The sequence below is a fragment of the Pan paniscus genome, chromosome 18 (assembly GCF_029289425.2).
Source record: "Pan paniscus chromosome 18, NHGRI_mPanPan1-v2.0_pri, whole genome shotgun sequence".
In the NCBI taxonomy this organism is placed as follows: Eukaryota; Metazoa; Chordata; class Mammalia; order Primates; family Hominidae; genus Pan; species Pan paniscus.
Window position 1 is genome coordinate 58,212,890 of NC_073267.2, and position 19,662 is coordinate 58,232,551.

The following is a 19,662-nucleotide window of genomic DNA, read 5'->3' on the forward strand; positions in this document are numbered from 1 at the left end:
TTGCTGGAGTATGAGCTCCTGAAGGGCAGGGGCCATTTCTTATTAATCTTTCTGTTGTCAGTACTGAGCAAAGTCTACGGTGCCTAGAAATGTTTAATTAATGAGAATCTGAATCAAGACTATAACCATACAACCTCAATAATGCAATTAAAATGAAGAATCTGTGGAATAAAATGACTGAAAAGCATACCTTGGGAATACATATCCCAGCTGAGAGACTATAGGCAAGTCACTGAATTTCTGTGTCTCAGTTTCTCCAAGTGAAAAATGAGAGACCAATCAGGGTTAGAGGATATATGATGTGCATACTGTCACTCTGTTTTCTGTGTCTTGGTTGACATTTCTAATAAATCATGACTTTTCTTCACACTGATTTCTGATATAAGCTTAGTAGTCTCAATTCACTTCAGTCAGCTTCTTTGAAATTCATCAGAAATATTTTTAAAAGCATAAATCAAATGATATCTCTCCCCTGCTTAAAACCCTCTAAGAACTTCTAATTCCATCCTGATGGCAAACTAGGGTCATCTAAAAAATCTCCAGCTATATGTCCTTAGAAATGCTACCCAAACTATAGCAACAAGTCAAAATGCATGGTGGATCCTTTAGTAAAGAAAGGAAAATCACCAGGTGCCAGAAAAAGGAATGAAACTGAAAAACATAGGGAAAAGCATATGAGCTTATGCTGTGGCTACCCTGGAAGAAGTGTGGAATGCGTGGTTTAGTGTATTATTACACCGGGTAATTAAGGTTTTGGTCAAATTAGAGGATAAGAGATGCAGTCTTCAGTTTAAATGAATCAGGGAGTTGGAACTGAAAACTCTACATGAGCTAGGATGCTTGAAGGGCTGACCTATAGAGAGGGTGCTAGAGAAAAAAATTACAACTGTTAACATGAAGAAAAAAGGAAGTGTTTCTTTGCTTTGGCTCTGGGCAAATAATGATAATAATAATTATGCTTGAAAAATTTACAACTTTATTCTGTGCTTTATGGAAAATTAGAATTCAAATATGTTCTTTCCCAGTTCTCCATGAAACCAAAACTGCAGAATTAATATACAAATTGTTCTTAAGTGAATGTTACTCCTTGGATTCCTGGCAAAAGAAAACACACAATTCTTGTGGAGGAACATTTCCATTACTCCCATGCCACAGGAGCTCCACAGATTAAGCACAACTGAAGATGAAACCACAACCCAAAATTACAAAACTCACAAAAAACAAAACAACATTAGAGAGCCAACAGACACAACAATATTAGATAATTAATATTTCTAAGTACCTGGGACATAGTAAGTGCTATATAACGTTTGACTGATAAATAAATATTAAAAAATGAACATACCAGGAATGTAGGTTAATGGAGAAATTCATAATAAACTTTAAAGTAGGAGGAATTAAAATGATTAAAGATATAAAAGCAGGAATAATTTACATAAAAAAGACACTATGATAAGATAATAGGCAGGCTTGAAGATCTATATAGAACTTCTAGAAAAAAATGTTATTTGAAATAAAAAGCTCAATAAAGAGTGGTTTGAATAGAGCTGAGAAAATTGAGTGCATCACAGAGAGGTTAAGATATAGTAATATGAAAAAGTTAAGAGATGTGAACAATAGAATTAGGAAGTGTAATGGGAATTTCAGAAGAAGAGAATAGATAATGAGAAAGAGGCAATATTCAGGAATAATGGTCCAGTTTTTCAGAATTAATCAAAGACAGAATTGAAGAAGTACATACAGTCATGAGTAGGAAAACTATAATAAATACACATTGTAATGAAATTATAGAACTTAAGAACAAAAAATAGTTTGGTAAATTCCCCCTTTTAAAAGATATAGACCTACTGAATGGATAAAAAGAGAAGGACCTCATTATATGCTGCCTACAAGAAGCTCGTCTCACCTGTAAAGACACATGTAGATAAAAGTGAAAGTATAGAAAAAGATATTTTATACAAGCAGAATCCAAAAGTGAGGAGGAGTAGCTATACTTATAATATCAGACAAAACATGTTCTGTAAAACTTCATGTTCTGTATCAGACTTCATGTTCTGTAAAAAAAGAATGACATTATAAAATAATAAAGAGATCAATTTAGCAAGAGAATATAACAATTAGAAAATATATGTACCCAATACTGGAGCACTCAGGTAAATAAAGCAAATATCATTAGATCTAAAGGGAGAGATAGGCCATAATACATGTAATAGTTGGGGATGTCAATATGCCTCTATCAGCATTGGACAGAGCATCTAGACTGAAAATCAACAAAGAAACATCAGATTTAAACTGCACCATAGACCAAATGGACATAACAGACATTTATAGAACATTTCACACAACAGCTGTAGAATATATATATTTTTCATCAGCATATTGAACATTCTCCAAGATTGACCATATGTTAAGGCATAAAACAAGTCTCAAAAAATTTTAAAAATTAAAATCATATCAAGTATTTTATCTAACTACAATGGAATGAAACAAGACCAGTAATAAGAGGAACATACAAAACTACACAAATAAATGGAAATTAAACAGCATACTCTGGGATGACCAATGCGAGAAGAAAAAAATTAAGAATAAAATTCAAAAATTTATTGAACCAAATGAAAATAAAAACACAACATAGCAAAACCTATGAGACACAGCAAAAATAGTATTAAGAGGAAAGTTTATAGCAATAATGCCTACATCAAAAAGATTTTAAATAAACAACATAATGATGCACCTCAAAGACCCAGAAAAGCAAGAACAAACCAAACCCGAAATTAGAAGGAGAAAAGAAATAGTAATGATCAGAGCAGGGCTGGATTGTGTGGCTCACACCCGTAATCTCAGCACTTTGGGAGGCAAAGGCAGGAGGATTGCTTGAGCCCAAGAATTTGAGACCTGCCTGGGTAACATAATAAGACTCCATATCTACAGAAAAAATAATGAAAACAATTAGTCAGGGATGGTGCAACACACCTGTAGTGCCAGCTACTAGGGAGACTTAGGTGGGAGGATTTCTTGAGCCCAGGAGGTCAAGGCTGTAGTGAGCTATGATCACACCACTGCACTCCAGCATAGGTGACCGAGTGAGACCCTGTCTCAAAAAAAAAAAAAAAAAATTAGAACAGATATAAACAAAATTGAGACAAAAATTGAAAATTGAGAAAAGATCAATAAAACAAAAAGCTGTTTTTCTGAAAAAAGAAACAAAATTAACAAACTATTAGCTAGATTAAGAAAAAAAGAGGCCGGGCGCAGTGGTTCACGCCTGTAATCCCAGCAATTTGGGAGGCCAAGGTGGGCGGATCACAAGGTCAGGAGATCGAGATCATCCTGGCTAATGTGGTGAAACCCCGTCTCTACTAAAAAATACAAAAAACTAGCCAGGTGTCGTGGCAGGTGCCTGTAGTCCCAGCTACTCAGGAGGCTGAGGTAGGAGAATGGCACGAACGTGGGAGGTGGAGTTTGCAGTGAGCCGAGATCACACCACTGCACTCCAGCCTGGGCCACAGGTGAGACTCTGTCTCAAAAAAAAAAAAAAAAAAAAAAAAAAAAAAGAAAAGAAAAAAAGAGAGAAGACACAAATAAATAAAATCAGAAATAAAAAGATGTTACAATGAAAACCACAGAAATACAAAGGATCATTAGAAACTACTATGAACAACTGTACACCAATACATTAAAACACCTAGAGGAAATGGATATGTTTTTAGATGCATGCAACCTACCAAGATTGAACCAAAAAGGAACAGAAAACTGGAATAGACTGATAACAAGTGTCAATACTGAATTAGTAACAAAAAGCCTTCCAACAAAGAAAAGTCCAAGACCAGATGGCTTCTCTGCTGAAAACCGCTAAATACTTAAAGAAGACTTAATATCAGCTATTCTCAAATTATTCTGGAAAATTTAAAGCAGAGACAATTCTTCCTAATTCATCCTATGAGACCAACATAACCTTGATACCAAAAACCAGACCAGGACACAACAACAGCAACAACATCAACAAAACTACAGGCCAATATCCCTGATGAACAGAAATGCAAAAATTCTCAACAAAGTATTAGCAAACTGAATCCAACAACACATCAAAAAAAAAAAAAAAAACCACACAAGAATCAAGTGGAATTTATCCAGGAATACAAGGATGGCTCAGTGTACAGAAATAAAAAACCATCATACATCACATGAATAGAATGAAGAATAAAATCCATGTGATTATCTCAATAGCCACAGAAAAATTTTTTGATAAAACTCAATATCCCTTCATGATAAAAACTCTTAATAAATTAGGTATAGAAGGAAAATACCTCAACATAATAAAGGCCATATATGACAACCCAAAGCTAACATCTTACTGAATGAGAACAAGACAAGGAGGCCAACTCTTACCGCTTTTTTTTCAACATAGTACTAGAAGTCTTAGAGCAATTAGGAAAGAGAAAGAAAGAAAGGGAATCCAAATTGAAAAGTAGTAAATGAAAATGTCCCTGCTTGCAGATGACGTGTTCTTATATATAGAAAAACCTAAAGACTCTACCAAGAAACTCTTAGAACTGATAAATAAATTTGGTAAAGTTGAAGAGTACAGAATTAGTACACAAAAATCAGTAGTGTTTCTATATATGAACAACAAACTGACTGAAAAAGAATTCCAGAAGGCAATGTCACTTACAATAGCTACAAAAATATACCTATGAACAATCTTAAGGAGATGAAAGCCTCTACAAGGAAAACTACAAAACATGGATAAAGAAATTAAAGAGGATACAAATGAATAGAAAGACATACGATGCTCATGGATCAGAGGAATTAATAAGGTTAAATTGACAACACTACCCAGAGCAGTCTACAGATTCAATGCAATCCCTATCAAAATATTAAAGACATTCTTCCCAGAAATAGAAAAACAGTTCCAAATTTGTATGAAATTACAAAAGACTCACATTAGCCAAAGCAATCCTGAACAAGAAGAACAAAACTAGAGGTATCATATTATCAGAACTGCTACAAAGCTGTAGTAACCAAAACAGCATGGTACCAGCATAAAATCAGACAAAATGACCAATGGAACAGAATACAAAACCCAGAAATTAATCTACATATGTATAGCCAACTGATTTTTGACAAAGATGCCAAGAACACTCATTGAAGAAAGGACAGTTTCGTCAATAAATGGTCCTGGGAAAACTGGGTATACATACACAGAAGAATAAACTAGACTCCCACCTCTCACCACCCCCCAAATCAACTAAAAGTGGACCAAAGATGTAAATGTAAGACCCCAAATAATAAAACTGCTAGAAGAAAACATAGGCAAAATGCATCAGGACATTGGTCTGGGAAATGATTTTATAATGATTTTATAAGACCTCAAATGTACAGACAAAAAAGCAAAAATAAATAAATGGGATTAAATCCAACTATAAAGTTTCTGCACAGTACAGAAAACAATCAAGAGAGTGAAAAGAACACCTACAGAAAGTGAGAATATCTGTAAACTACTCATCTGACAGGGGATTAATATCAAGAATATACAAGGAACTCAAACATCGCAACAGCAAAAATATAAAATACATAAAATAAGTAAACAAGTTGGTTAAAAATGGGCAAATGATCTGAACAGACATTTCTCAAAAGAAGACATACAATGGTAAAGAAATATATTAAAAATGCTCAACATTATTAATCATCAGGAAAATGCAAATCAACACCACGATGAGGTATCATCTCACCCCAGTTAGGATTGCTATTATAAGAAAGACATAACGTAACAAATGCTGGTGAGGGTATGAAGAAATGGGAACTCTTTTTCTCTCTTGGTGGGAATGTAAACTAGTACAACCACTATGGAGAATAATATGGCAGTTCCTTGAAAAACTGCAAATAGAACTACCGTATGATCCAGCAATTCCACTGTGGGGAATTTATCCAAAGGAAAGGAACTAATTGTATCAAAGAGACACCTGCACCTCCATATTTATTGCAGTACTATTCACAATAACCAAGATATGGAATCAACCTAAGTGTTCAACAACAAACCAATGAATAAAGAAAACATGGCGTATATATACAATCGACTATTATTTGGCCTATTAAAAAGGAATGACATCTTGTCATTTATGGCAACAAAGACGGAACTGGAGGACATTTTGTTAGGTGAAAGAAGCCAGAAACAGAACGTTAAATATTGCATGTTCTCACTCATATGTGAAAACCAAAAAAAGTTGATCTTATAGAATTAAAAAGTAAGATAAAGGATACTAGAGGCTGGCAAGTGTTGGGGGAAGGGAGGGATAGAGAAAGATTTGTTAAAGGATACAAAATTACAGCTAGATAGGAGAAATAAGTTCTAGTGTTCTACACCACTGTAGGATGACTATAGTTAATGGTAATATACAGTTTCAAATAGCTAGAAGGAGGATATTGAACATTTCCAACACAAAGAAGTGATACATGTTTGAGATGATAGATATTCTAATTACTCTGATCTGATCACTATACATTATATGTATCAAAATATCATGGTGTACTCATGAATATGTACAATTATTATTTGTTGATTTAAAAAATAAAATAATTAAAGGAAAGCTGGAAAAATTGTTAAAAATAAAAAAATGTTTAAAGCAGTCAAAGAGAAAAGACAAACTCGTTATATACTTACAGCAGGTATTTCAACAGCAAGAATAGAGGCCAGAGAACATTGAAACAATACATTTCAAGTAAAAGGAAAAATGTCAACCTAGACTTCTTTTAAAAAATAAAAAAATTAATTGTGATAAAATACACATGACATAAAATTTACCATTTTGGCCACTTTTAAGTGTACAGTTCAGTAGTGTTAAGTATATTTACATTGTTGTAAAACCAGTCTCCAGAACTTTCTCATCTTGCAAAACTGAAATCCTGAGCCCATTAAACAACTTTCCATTTCCCAATCCCTCCAGTCCCTGGAAACCACTATAATACTTTCAGTACCTTTGAATTTGACTACTCTACATACCTCATATAAGTGGAATCATATGATAGTTGCTTTTTTGTGACTGGCTTATTTCATTTAGCGTAATGCCCTCAAGGTTCAGTCATGTTGAGCATGTGTCAGAATTTTATCACTTTTTAAGGCTGAATAATATTCTATTACATGTTTATGTCATATTTTATTTGTCTATTCATTTATTGATGAATTAGTTTTTTTCTAACTCTTGGCTGCTATGTAAATAATGGTGCTATGAACATGGCTGCACAAATATCTTTTTGAGAACCTGCTTTTAATTTTTTTGGATATATACTCAGAAGTAGAATTGCTGAATATATGATAATTCCATTTTTAATTATTTGAAGAACCTCTATTCTGTTTTCCTAAGCAGTTGCACCACTTTACATTTCTACCAGCAATGAACATGTTTCCAATTTCTAGATATCTTCACTAACACTTGTTATTTTCTGTGTGGTTTTTAAAAATCTTTTAAGAGTAGCCACTTCATGGAACTAGAAAAAGCAATCTTAAAATTCACATGGAACCAAAAAGACCCCACATAACCAAAGCAAGACCAAGCAAAAACAAAAACAAAAACCCCCAAAAACAAAACCAAATCTGGAGGCACCACATTACCAGACTTCAAACTACACTACAAGGCTATGGTTACCCAAACAGCATGGTACTGTATCAAAATAGGCACATAGACCAATGGAACAGAATAGAGAACCCAGAAATAAGGCCAAATACATACAGCCAACTGATCTCTGAAAAAGCAAACAAAAACATAAAGTGGGAAAAGACACCCTATTTAACAAATGGTGCTGGGATAACTGGCAAATGAATAATAACATGAATGGGATAACATGTCACATGTAGAAGAATGAAACTGGATCCTCATCTCTCACCTTATACAAAAATCAACTCAAGATGGATCAAAGACTTAAATCTAAGACATGAAACCACAAAAGTCTCAGAAGATAACATCAGTAAAACTCTTCTAGACATTGGCTTAGGCAGAGTTTATGACCAACAACCCAAAAGCAAATCCAACAAAAACAAAAATAAATAAATGGGACCTAATTAAACTAAAAAGCTTTTGCACAGGAAAAAAATCAGGAGAATAAACAGACAATCCACAGAATGGCATAAAATGTTTACAAACTATGCATCCAATAAAGGACTAGTATCCAGAATCTACAAAGAACTCAAACAAATCAGCAAGAAAAAAAAATCCCATCAAAAGTGGGCAAAGGACATGAATAGACAGTTCACAAAATAAGATATATAAATGGTCAACAAACATACAAAAAAAATCTCAACATCACTAGTTATCAGGAAAATGCAAATTAAAACCACAATGTGATACAATCTTACTCCTGCAAGAATGGCCATAATCAAAACATAAAAAAAAATAGATGTTGGTGTGGATGTGGTGAAAAGAGAACACTTTTCCACTGTTGGAGGAATGTAAACTAGTACAACCACTATGGAAAACAGTGTGGAGATTTCTTAAAAAACTAAATGTAGAACTACCATTTGACCAAGCAATCCCACTGCTGGATATCTACCCAGAGGAAAATAAGTCATTACATGAAAAAAAAAAACCACTTGTTTATAGCAGCACAATTTGCACACTCACACACATGTTTATAGCAGCACAATCTGGAATTGTGAAAATATGGAGCCAGCCTAAAATGCCTATCGACCACTGAGTGAATAAAGAAAATGTGGTATATATACACCATGGAATACTACTAAGCCATAAAAAGGAATGAAACAATGGCATTTACAGCAACCTGGATAGGGTTGGAGATCATTATTCTAAGTGAAGTAACTCAGGAACAGAAAACCAAATGTTCTCACTTATAAGTGGGAGCTAAGCTATGAGGATGCAAAGGCATAAGAATGATATAATGGACTTTGGGGACATGGGGGAAGAGGTGGAGAGGGGTGAGGGATAAAAGAGTACCCATTGGGTACAGTATACAATGCTCAGGTGATGGGTACACCAAAAATCTCAGTAATTACCACTAAATAACTTATTCATGTAGCCAAAAACCACCTGTTCCTGAAAAACAATTGAAAAAAAAACAAAACCTCAAAAAAAAAAAAAAAAAAGAGTAGCCATCTGAGGGTATATGGTGATATTTCATTGTGATTTTGATTTGCATTTCTCTAATGATTAGTGATATTGAACACCTTTTCATATGCTTGTTGGCCATTCAGGTATCTTGTTTGGAGAAATGTCTGTTTAAGTTGTTTGCCTATTTTTAAATCAGGCTACTTTTTTCTTGTTGTTGTTGAGTTGTAGTTCTTTATATATTCTGATTTTTTAAAATAATTTTTATTTATTTTTACCGTTTTTCTTTTAACAGTCTCAAGAAAACTAAATTCTGAATATTGATCTCACATTACATGTATAATGTGAAAATGTTTTTCACATTCCAGAGGTTGCCTGTTTACTATGTTGACTGTATACTTTGGTGCAGAGTCTTTCATTTTGATGTAGTACAATTTATCTATTTTTGTTTTTGTTGTCTTTGTTGCTTGAGCTTTTGGTGTCATACCCAAGAAATTATTGCCAGATCCACTGCCATGGAGCATTTCCCCTGTGTTTTCTTTTAAGAATTTTATAGTTTTATGTCCTATATTCAGGTCTTTGATGCCTCTTTTTTTCCTTTTTTCTTTTTGAGACCGAGTCTTGCTATGTTACCCATGCTAGAGTGCAGTTGATATTCACAGGCATGATCATGGTGCACTGTAGCCTTGAACTCCTGAGGGATCAAGCAATCCACCCACCTAAGCCTCCTGAGTATCTGAGACTACAGGGATGCACCACTGTACCTGGTTTCATTTTCTAACCTCAAATTTTTGTTTTCATTCCACACCAAGAATTTTTTATTCAACAAGTATATGGGTGAACCCTAAGAGTGAAAGTAAAATGGAGATATTTTAAAATAAACTTATTAAGACCATCACTGAAAAGTAACTCTAAAGGGTAACCTCAAGAACAAAAAAATAAAAGCTATGTGGAAGGAGCATAATACAAAAAAAAATTCACTAACAAAAATGTTGGCAGACAGAGTGGTAAATATAAACAAAAATTAGGTAAAAACAAAGTGTACATAAAATACCAGATGACAATAACATGTAAGAAAGAAGAGGTTGGTGAATGTAGTTAACATGGTCTGAAACCCTAGTATCATTTGGAAGAAGGTAGAGGTACTCATTAATCTTACATTTTGTTAAGTCAGATATGCATGTGTATTAGGCAGGGTTCTATGTAGAAACAGAACCAATAGGATACACATTTTATGAGACTTGACTCACATAATTAGGGAAGGCAAACAGTCCCACAATCTGCCATCTGTAAGCTGGAGAGCTAGGAAACCTAGTGGGATAATTCAGTCTGAGTCTGAAGGGCTGGGAACCAAGGAGCTTATGTCTGAGAAGAAGAAGGGTGTCCTGGCTCAAACTGACAGCAACTTTGCCCTTTCTATCCATACTTTCAATGGCTTGAATGATTGGATTATGAGTGTTCTATCCATGCTCTCAGTGGATCGGATTATGAGTGAAATCTTTAATCGGGGTGATGATTCAAATAATAATCTCTTCCAAAAACAGCCAGAGAGACACATGGAGAAATAATGTCATACCAGCTTTAAAAGCATTCCTTAGCCCAGAAAGTTGACACATAAAATTAATCATCACAGCATGTTAAAAGTTAAGAGAAAACACAAAAATAATAGAAATAGAATATTAGGGAGCCAGTTCCAAGATGGCCAATTAAGAACAGCTCCAGTCTGCAGCTCCCAGCGTGATCGACGGAGAAGATGGGTGATTTTTGCATTCCCAACTGAGGTGCCTGGTTCATCTCACTGGGACTGGTTGGACTGTGGATGCAGTCCACAGAGGGCTAGCCAAAGAAGGGCAGGGCATCGCCTCACCCAAGAAGCATAAGGGGTTGGGGGATTTCCCTTTCCTAGCCAATGGAAGCCATGACAAACTGTAGCTGGAAAATCGGGGGTCAGGGACCAACTTGAGGAGGCAGTCTGTCACTGCCACCCAAATACTGCAATTTTCCAATGGTCTTACAAATGGCACACCAGGAGATTATATCCCGTGCATGGCTCAGTGGGTTCCACACCCACAAAGCCTTGCTCACTGCTAGTGCAGCAGCCCAAGATCGAGCTGTGAGGTGGCAGCCTTGCTGGGGAGGGGCCTCCGCCATTGCTGAGGCTTGAGTAGGTAAACAAAGTGGCCAGGAAGCTCAAACTGGGTGGGGCCCACTGCAGCTCAACGAGGCCTGCCTGCCTCTGTAGACTCTACCTCTGGGGGCAGGGCATAGATGAACAAAAGGCAGCAGAAACCTCTGCAGACTTAAGCGTCCCTGTCTGACAGTTCTGAAGGGAGCAGTGGTTCTCCCAGCATGGTGTTTCAGCTGTGAGAATGGACAGACCTCCTCCTCAAGTTGGTCCCTGACCCGCATGTAGCCTAACTGGGAGACACCTCCCAGTAGGGGCTGAATGACACCTCATACAGCTGGGTGCCCCTCTGAGATGAAGCTTCCAGAGGAAGGATCAGGCAACAATACTTGCTGTTCTGCAATATTTGCTGTTCTACAGCTTCTGCTGGTGATACCCAGGGAAACAGGGTCTGGAGTGGACCTCCAGCAAACTCCAACGGACCTGCAGCTGAGGGATCTAACAGTTAGAAGGAAAACTAACAAACAGAAAGGAATAGCATCTACATCAACAAAAAGGACATCCACACCAAAACCCCATCTGTAGGTCATCAACATCAAAGAAGAAAAGTAGATAAAACCACAAAGATGGGAAGAAACAAGAGCAGAAAAGCTGAAGATTCCAAAAAACAGAGCACCTCTTCTCCTCCAAAGGATTGCAGCTCCTCGCCAACAAGGGAACAAGACTAGACAGAGAATGACTTTGACAAGTTGACAGAATTAGGCTTCAGAAGGTCGGTAATAACAAACTTCTCCAAGTTAAAGGAGGATGTTTGAACCCACTGCAAGGAAGCTAAAAACCTCAAAATAAGGTTACACAAATGGCTAACTAGAATAAACAGTGTAGAGAAGACCTTAAATGACATGATGGAGCTGAAAATCATGGCATGAGAACTTCATGATGCATGCACAAGCTTCAATAGCCAATTCGATCAAGTGGAAGAAAGGATATCAGCGATTGGAGATCAAATTAATGAAATAAAGCAAGAAGACAAGATTAGAGAAAAAAGAGTGAAAAGAAACTAACAAAGCCTCCAAGAAATATGGGACTATATGAAAGGACCAAATCTATGTTTGATTGGTGTACCTGAAAGTGACAGGGAGAATGGAACCAAGTTGGAAAACACTTTTCAGGATATTATCCAGGAGAAGTTCCCCAACCTAGCAAGGCAGGCCAACATTCAAATTCAGGAAATACAGAGGACACCTCAAAGATACTCCTCAAGAAGAGCAACTCCAAGACACATAATTGTCAGATTCACCAAAGTTGAAACGAAGGAAAAAATGTTAAGGGCAGCCAGAGAGAAAGGTGGGGTTACCCACAAGGGAAACCCATCAGACTAACAGTGGATTTCTCAGCAGAAACTCTACAAGCCAGAATAGAGTGGGGGCCAATATTCAACATTCTTAAAGAAAAGAATTTTCAACCCAGAATTTCATATCCAGCCAAACTAAGCTTCATAAGTGAAGGAGAAATAAAATCCTTTACAGACAAGCAAATGCTGAGAGATTTTGTCACCACCAGGCCTGCCCTAAAAGAGCTCCTGAAGGAAGCACTAAACATGGAAAGGAACAACCGGTACCAGCCACTGCAAAAACATGCCAAATTGTAAAGATCATCAAGGCTAGGAAGAAACTGCATCAACTAATGGGCAAAATAACCAGCTAACATCATGACAGGATCCAATTCACACACAACAATATTAACCTTAAATGGGCTAAATTCCCCCAATTAAAAGACACAGACTGACAAATTGGATAAAGAGTCAAGACCCATCAGTGTGTTGTATTCAGGAGACCCATCTCACATGCAGAGACACATATAGGCTCAAAATAAAGGGATGGAGGAAGATCTACCAAGGAAAGGGAAAGCAAAAGAAAGCAGGGGTTGCAATCCTAGTCTCCAATAAAACATATTTTAAACCAATGAAGTTCAAAAGAGACAAAGAAGGCCATTACATAATGGTAAAGGGATCAATTCAACAAGAAGAGCTAACTATCCTAAATATATATGCACCCAATACAGAAGCACCCAGATTCATAAAGCAAGCCCTTAGAGGCCTACAAAGAGACTTAGACTCCCACACATTAATAATGGGAGACTTTTAACAACCCACTGTCAATATTAGACAGATCAATGAGACAGAAGGTTAACAAGGATATCCAGGATTTGAACTAAGCTCTGCACCAAGCTGACCTAATAGACATCTACAGAACTCTCCACCCCAAATCAACAGGATATACATTCTTCTCAGCACCACATCGCACTTATTCCAAAATTGATGACATAGTTGGAAGTAAAGCACTCCTCAGCAAATGTAAAAGAACAGAAATCACAACAAACTGTGTCTCAGACCACAGCTCAATCAAATTAGAAAACAGGACTTAGAACCTCACTCAAAACTGCACAACTACATGGAAACTGAACAACCTGCTCCTGAATGACTACTGGGTAAATAATGAAATGAAGGCAGAAATAAAGATGTTCTTTGAAACAAATGAGAACAAAAACACAATGTACCAGAATCTCTGGGACACATTTAAAGCAGTGTGTAGAGGGAAATTTATAGTTCTAAATGCCCACAAGAGAAAGCAGGAAAGATCTAAAATCAACAGCCTAAACTCACAATAAAAAGAACTAGAGAAGCAAGAGCAAACAAATTCAAAAGCTAGCAGAAGGCAAGAAATAACTAAGATCAGAGCAGAACTGAAGGAGATAGAGACAAAAAACCCTTCAATAAAATCAATGAATCCAGGTGCTGGTTTTCTTTTAAAGATCAACAAAAACTGATAGACCGTTAACAAGACTAATAAAGAAGAAAAGAGAGAAGAATCAAACAGATGCAATAAAAAGTGATAAAGGGGATATCACCACCGATCCCGCAGAAATACAAACTATCATCAGAGAATACTATAAACACCTCTACTCAAATAAACTAGAAAATCTAGAGGAAATGGATAAATTCCTGGACACACACACCCTCCCAAGACAAAACCAGGAAGAAGTTTAATCTCTGAATACACCAGTAATAGGTTCTGAAATTGAGGCAATAATTAATAGCCTACCAACCAAAAAAAAGTCCAGGACCAGATGGATTCATAGCCAAATTCTACCAGAGGTACAAAGAGGCACTGGTGCCATTCCTTCTGAAACTATCCCAATCAATAGGAAAAGAGGGAATCCTCTCTAACTCATTTTATGAGGCCAGTGTCATCCTCATACCAAAGCCTGGCAGAGACACAACAAAAAAAGAGAATTTTAGACCAATATCCCTGATGAACATCGATGCAAAAATTCTCAATAAAATACTGGCAAACCGAATCCAGCAACACATTAAAAAGCTTATCCACCACTACCAAGTTGGCTTCATCCCTGGGATGCAAGTCTGGTTCAACATACGAAAATCATAAACGTAATGTGTCACATAAACAGAACCAAAGACAAAAACCACATGATTATCTCAGTAGATGCAGAAAAGGCCATTGACAAAATTCAACAGCCCTTCAAGCTAAAAACTCTAAATAAACTAGATATTGATGGGATATATCTCAAAATAATAAGATCCAATATCATACTGAATGGGCAAAAACTGGAAGCATTCCCTTTGAAAACTGGCACAAGACAGGGATGCCCTCTCTCACCACTCCTATTCAACATAGTGTTGGAAGTTCTGGCCAGGGCAATCAGGAAAGAGAAAGAAATAAAGGGTATTCAATTAGGAAATGAGGAAGTCAAATTGTTCCTGTTTGCAGATGACATGATTGTATATTTAGAAAACCCCATCATCTTAGCCCAAAATCTCCTTAAGCTGATAAGCAACTTCAGCAAAGTCTCAGGATACAAAATCAATGTGCAAAAATCACAAGCATTCCTATACACGAATAACAGACAAACAGAGAGCCAAATCATGAATGAACTCTCATTCACAATTATTACAAAGAGAATAAAATACCTGGGAATCCAACTTACAATGGATGTGAAGGACCTCTTCAAGGAGAATTACAAACCACTGCTCAAGGAAATAAAAGAGGACACAAACAAATGGAAGAACATTCCATGCTCATGGATAGGAAGAATCAATATTGTAAAAATGGCCATACTGCCCAAGGTAATTTATAGATTCAATGCCATCCCCATCAAGCTACCAATGACTTTCTTCACAGAACTGGAAAAAACTACTTTAAAGTTCATATGGAACCAAAAAAGAGCCTGCGTTGCCAAAACAATCCTAAGCAAAAAGAACAAAGCTGGAAGATTCACGCTACCTGATTTCAAACTATACTACAAGGCTATAGTAACCAAAAGAGCATGGTAGTGGTACCAAAACAGAGATATAGACCAATGGAACAGAACAGAGGCCTAAGGAATAATATCACACATCTATAACCATCTGATCTTTGACAAACCTGACAAAAACAAGAAATGGGGAAAGGATTCCCTATTTAATAAATGGTGCTGGGAAAACTGGCCAGCCATATGTAGAAAGCTGAAACTTGATCCCTTCCTTACACCTTATACAAAAATTAATTCAAGATGGATTAAAGACTTAAATGTTAGACCTAAAGCCATAAAGGCCCTAGAAGAAAACCTAGGCAATACCATTCAGGACATAGGCATGGGCAAGGACTTCATGACTAAAACACCAAAAGCAATGGCAACAAAAGCCAAAATTGACAAATGGGACCTAATTAAACTAAAGAGCTTCTGTGCAGCAAAAGAAACTACCATCAGGGTGTACAGGCCACCTACAGAATGGGAGAAAATTTTTGCAATCTACCCATCTGACAAAGGGCTAATATCCAGAATCTACAAAGAACTTAAAAAAATTTACAAGAAAAAATCAAACAAACCCATCAAAAAGTGGGCAAAGAATATGAAGACAGTTCTCAAAAGAAGACATTTTTGCAGCCAACAGACACATGAAAAAATGCTCATCATCACTGGCCATCAGAGAAATTCAGATCAAAACCACAATGAGATACCATCTCACGCCAGTTAGAATGACGATCATTAAAAAGTCAGGAAACAACAGGTGCTGGAGAAGATGTGGAGAAATAGGAACACTTTTACACTGTTGGTAGGAGTGTAAACTAGTTCAGCCATTGTGGAGGATAGTGTGGTGATTCCTCAAGGATCTAGAACTAGAAATACTGTTAGACCCAGCGATCTCTTTACTGGGTATATACCCAAACAATTATAAATCATGCTACTATAAAGACACATGCACATGTATGTTTATTGTGGCCCTATTCACAATAGCAAAGACTTGGAACCAACCCAAATGTCCATCAATGATAGACTGGATTAAGAAAATGTGGCACATATACCCCATGGAATACTATGCAGCCATAAAAAGGATGAGTTCATGTCCTTTGTAGGGACATGGATGAAGCTGGAAATCATCATTCAAAGCAAACTATCACAAGGGCAGAAAACCAAACACCACATGTTCTCACTCATAGAGGGGATTGAACAATGAGAACACTTGGACATAGGGTGGGGAACATCACACACTGGGGCCTGTTGTGGGGTGGGGGGACGGGGGAGGGAGGGCATTAGGAGAGATACCTAATGTAAATGATGAGTTAATAGGTGCAGCAAAGCAATATGGCACATGTATACATATGTAACAAACCTGCACATTGTGCACATGTACCCTAGAACTTAAAGTATAATAATAAAAAAGAAATAGAATTTTACTGTCCAATAGAATGCTAATAGAGTTCAAATTTTTAAATTAGGCTAGAAAAAGGAAGAAAGAAAACTCAGGTAATTCCATTGAAAATGTGCAGGTAGAAAACAATAAGGAACAATTATAGTAAATAGGAACTAAAGATAAAATAGCATATATAAATGGAAATAAACTGGTAATTATAATAATGGTAAATAAACCTTTACCAGTTAAAAAAAACATATACTCACATGTTGGAGTAGGAAACTCAGAAAATCAGACTAGAATTATCAAAAGCAAAGGAAATGTACATATTGGTATATTCACATAATAGAGAAATATTATCTAAAAGTAACCAGCATAGTAACATTAATATCAGCCAAATATATAGGTGATAATATAAAAAGCATTGTTAAACAGGCACTTATCAGAAGAAGACACATACGTCGCCAAAAAACATATGAAAAAATTCTCAACATCACTTATTATTAGAGAAATGCAAATCAAAACCACAGTGAGATGTCATCTCATACCCATCGGAATGACTACTATTAAAATGTCAAGAAATAATAGATGCTGGCGAGGTTGTGGAGAAAAGGAAATGCTTATACACTGTTGGTGGAAAGGTAAATTAATTCAGTCACTGTGGAAAGTAGTTTGGCGATTTCTCAAAGAACTCAAAGCAGAACTAGCATTTGACCCAGCAAATGCATTATAGTGTATATATCCAAAGGAATATAGATCGTTCTACCATAAAGACACATATACATGTGTATGTTCATTGCAGCACAATAGCAAAGACATGGAATCGACCTAAATGCCCAATGATGGTAGAATGGATAAAGGAAATGTGGCACAAACACACCAAGGAATACTATGCAGCAATAAAAGAGAATGAAATCGTGTCCTTTGCAGCAACATGGATGGAGATAGAGGTTATTATCCTAAGTAAACTACCATAGGAACAGAAAACCAAATATCACATGTTCTCACTTTAAGTGGGAGCTAAACATCGAGTACATATGAACACAAAAAAATGGAACAATAGACATCGGAGCCTACTTGAGGATGGAGGCTGGAAGGAGAGTAAGGATTGAAAAACTACCTATCAGGCTCTATGCTTATTACCCGAGTGATAAAACAATCTGTACACCAAACCCCTGTGACATCCAATTTACCTATATAACAAATCTGCACATGTGCTCTTGAACCTAAAATAAAAATTTAAGGATAAAGAGTTTTATGATATAATTGAAGGAGTATTTTCCTTGCATATGCCTTATACTTACATAAATCTAATGATATAGCCTTCCAGACAAAGCAAAAACAAAAGAAAAAAGAATTACAGAAAAAAGTTGACAAATCCACAATAAATATAGAATGTTTTAATGCATTACTGTCATTAATTGGTTTTTCGATTAAGCCATGAAAAATTTAAACAACACAATTGCCTTCATTTGCTATTATGATTGTGGATATAATAGGTCTATAAGGAACACTGGACCTTTTGCAACAGTTCTAGAATATTCATTCTTTTCAAATACACCTCAAACAGTTACAAAACTTGACCAAGTACTAGGTTACAAAGCAAGTCTCAAAATATACCAAACAACAAATGTTACACAAACCACATTCTCTGACCATATGTAATAAAATGATTAATCATTAACAAAACAATAATCCCATATCACTTGTACATTTATAATTTTTCTAAAAAGCACATTTAAAAATAATTCATGGGTCAAACAACAAGATAGAAACTAGGAAAGATTTAGTACTAAGCAACAATGAAAAAAATTGCACATGAAAATTGATAAGATGTAGCTAAAGCAATACTTAGGAATTTATAGCTTTAAATCTATGTACTGAAGGAAGAAGAAACAAATAGTATTTCAAAAATCATATTGGCAAAAATGTAAAACTTAAAATTTCAAATGCAGTCTAGAATTTGAAATGATAGAAACTTTCATAATGGAGCTGGAAGGAGTGTAAATTGATACTACTACTTTAGAAAACATCTTGGTAATAATTGTAGAGTTGGTTCTTTAGGACCCAACAATTCCACTACAAGGAAATAACATATCCTAAAGTAACTCACACTAGGCACAAAAAATTTACAAGAGTATTCATAGCTACATTATTTATTACTGCAAAAAATTGGGACTCAACCTATATATTTATCAATGAGAAAGTAAACAAATAAATTGTGTATGTGTAAATAATAAATGAATGAATTGATACTATACACCAGTTAAGCAAACCATAACTGAGTTTATTTAGTTTAATCTCAACCACTTAATGTTGAGTAAGGAAAAAAGGCATCTTAGAAGGATATGTACTGTGTGATTCCATTTGTTTTTTAATTTTTACTTTAAAAATATTGGCTTTATTTTCTAGAGCAGTTTTAGGTTTACAGCAGTATTATAGCAATATCTGCTATAAATTTGAATTACATTTATTTTCAAGACATCAAAATACGAAAGCAAACAAGAATATTTTGCATTAATTGTCAAAATAAGATTAATATTAGAACGTATATTTCATTATATTTTGTCTTGTTTATTTTTTTTAAGAAAGGGTCTCACTGTTGCCTAAGCTGGAGTGCAGTGACATGATTACGACTCACTGCAGCATCAATCTCCTGGGCTCAAGTAATCCTCCCACCTCAGCCACCCAAGAAGCTGGAACCACAGGTGCATACCACAATGCCTGGCTAATTTTTTGTATTTTTTGTAAAGATGGGGTTTTACCATGTTGCCCAGGCTGATCTT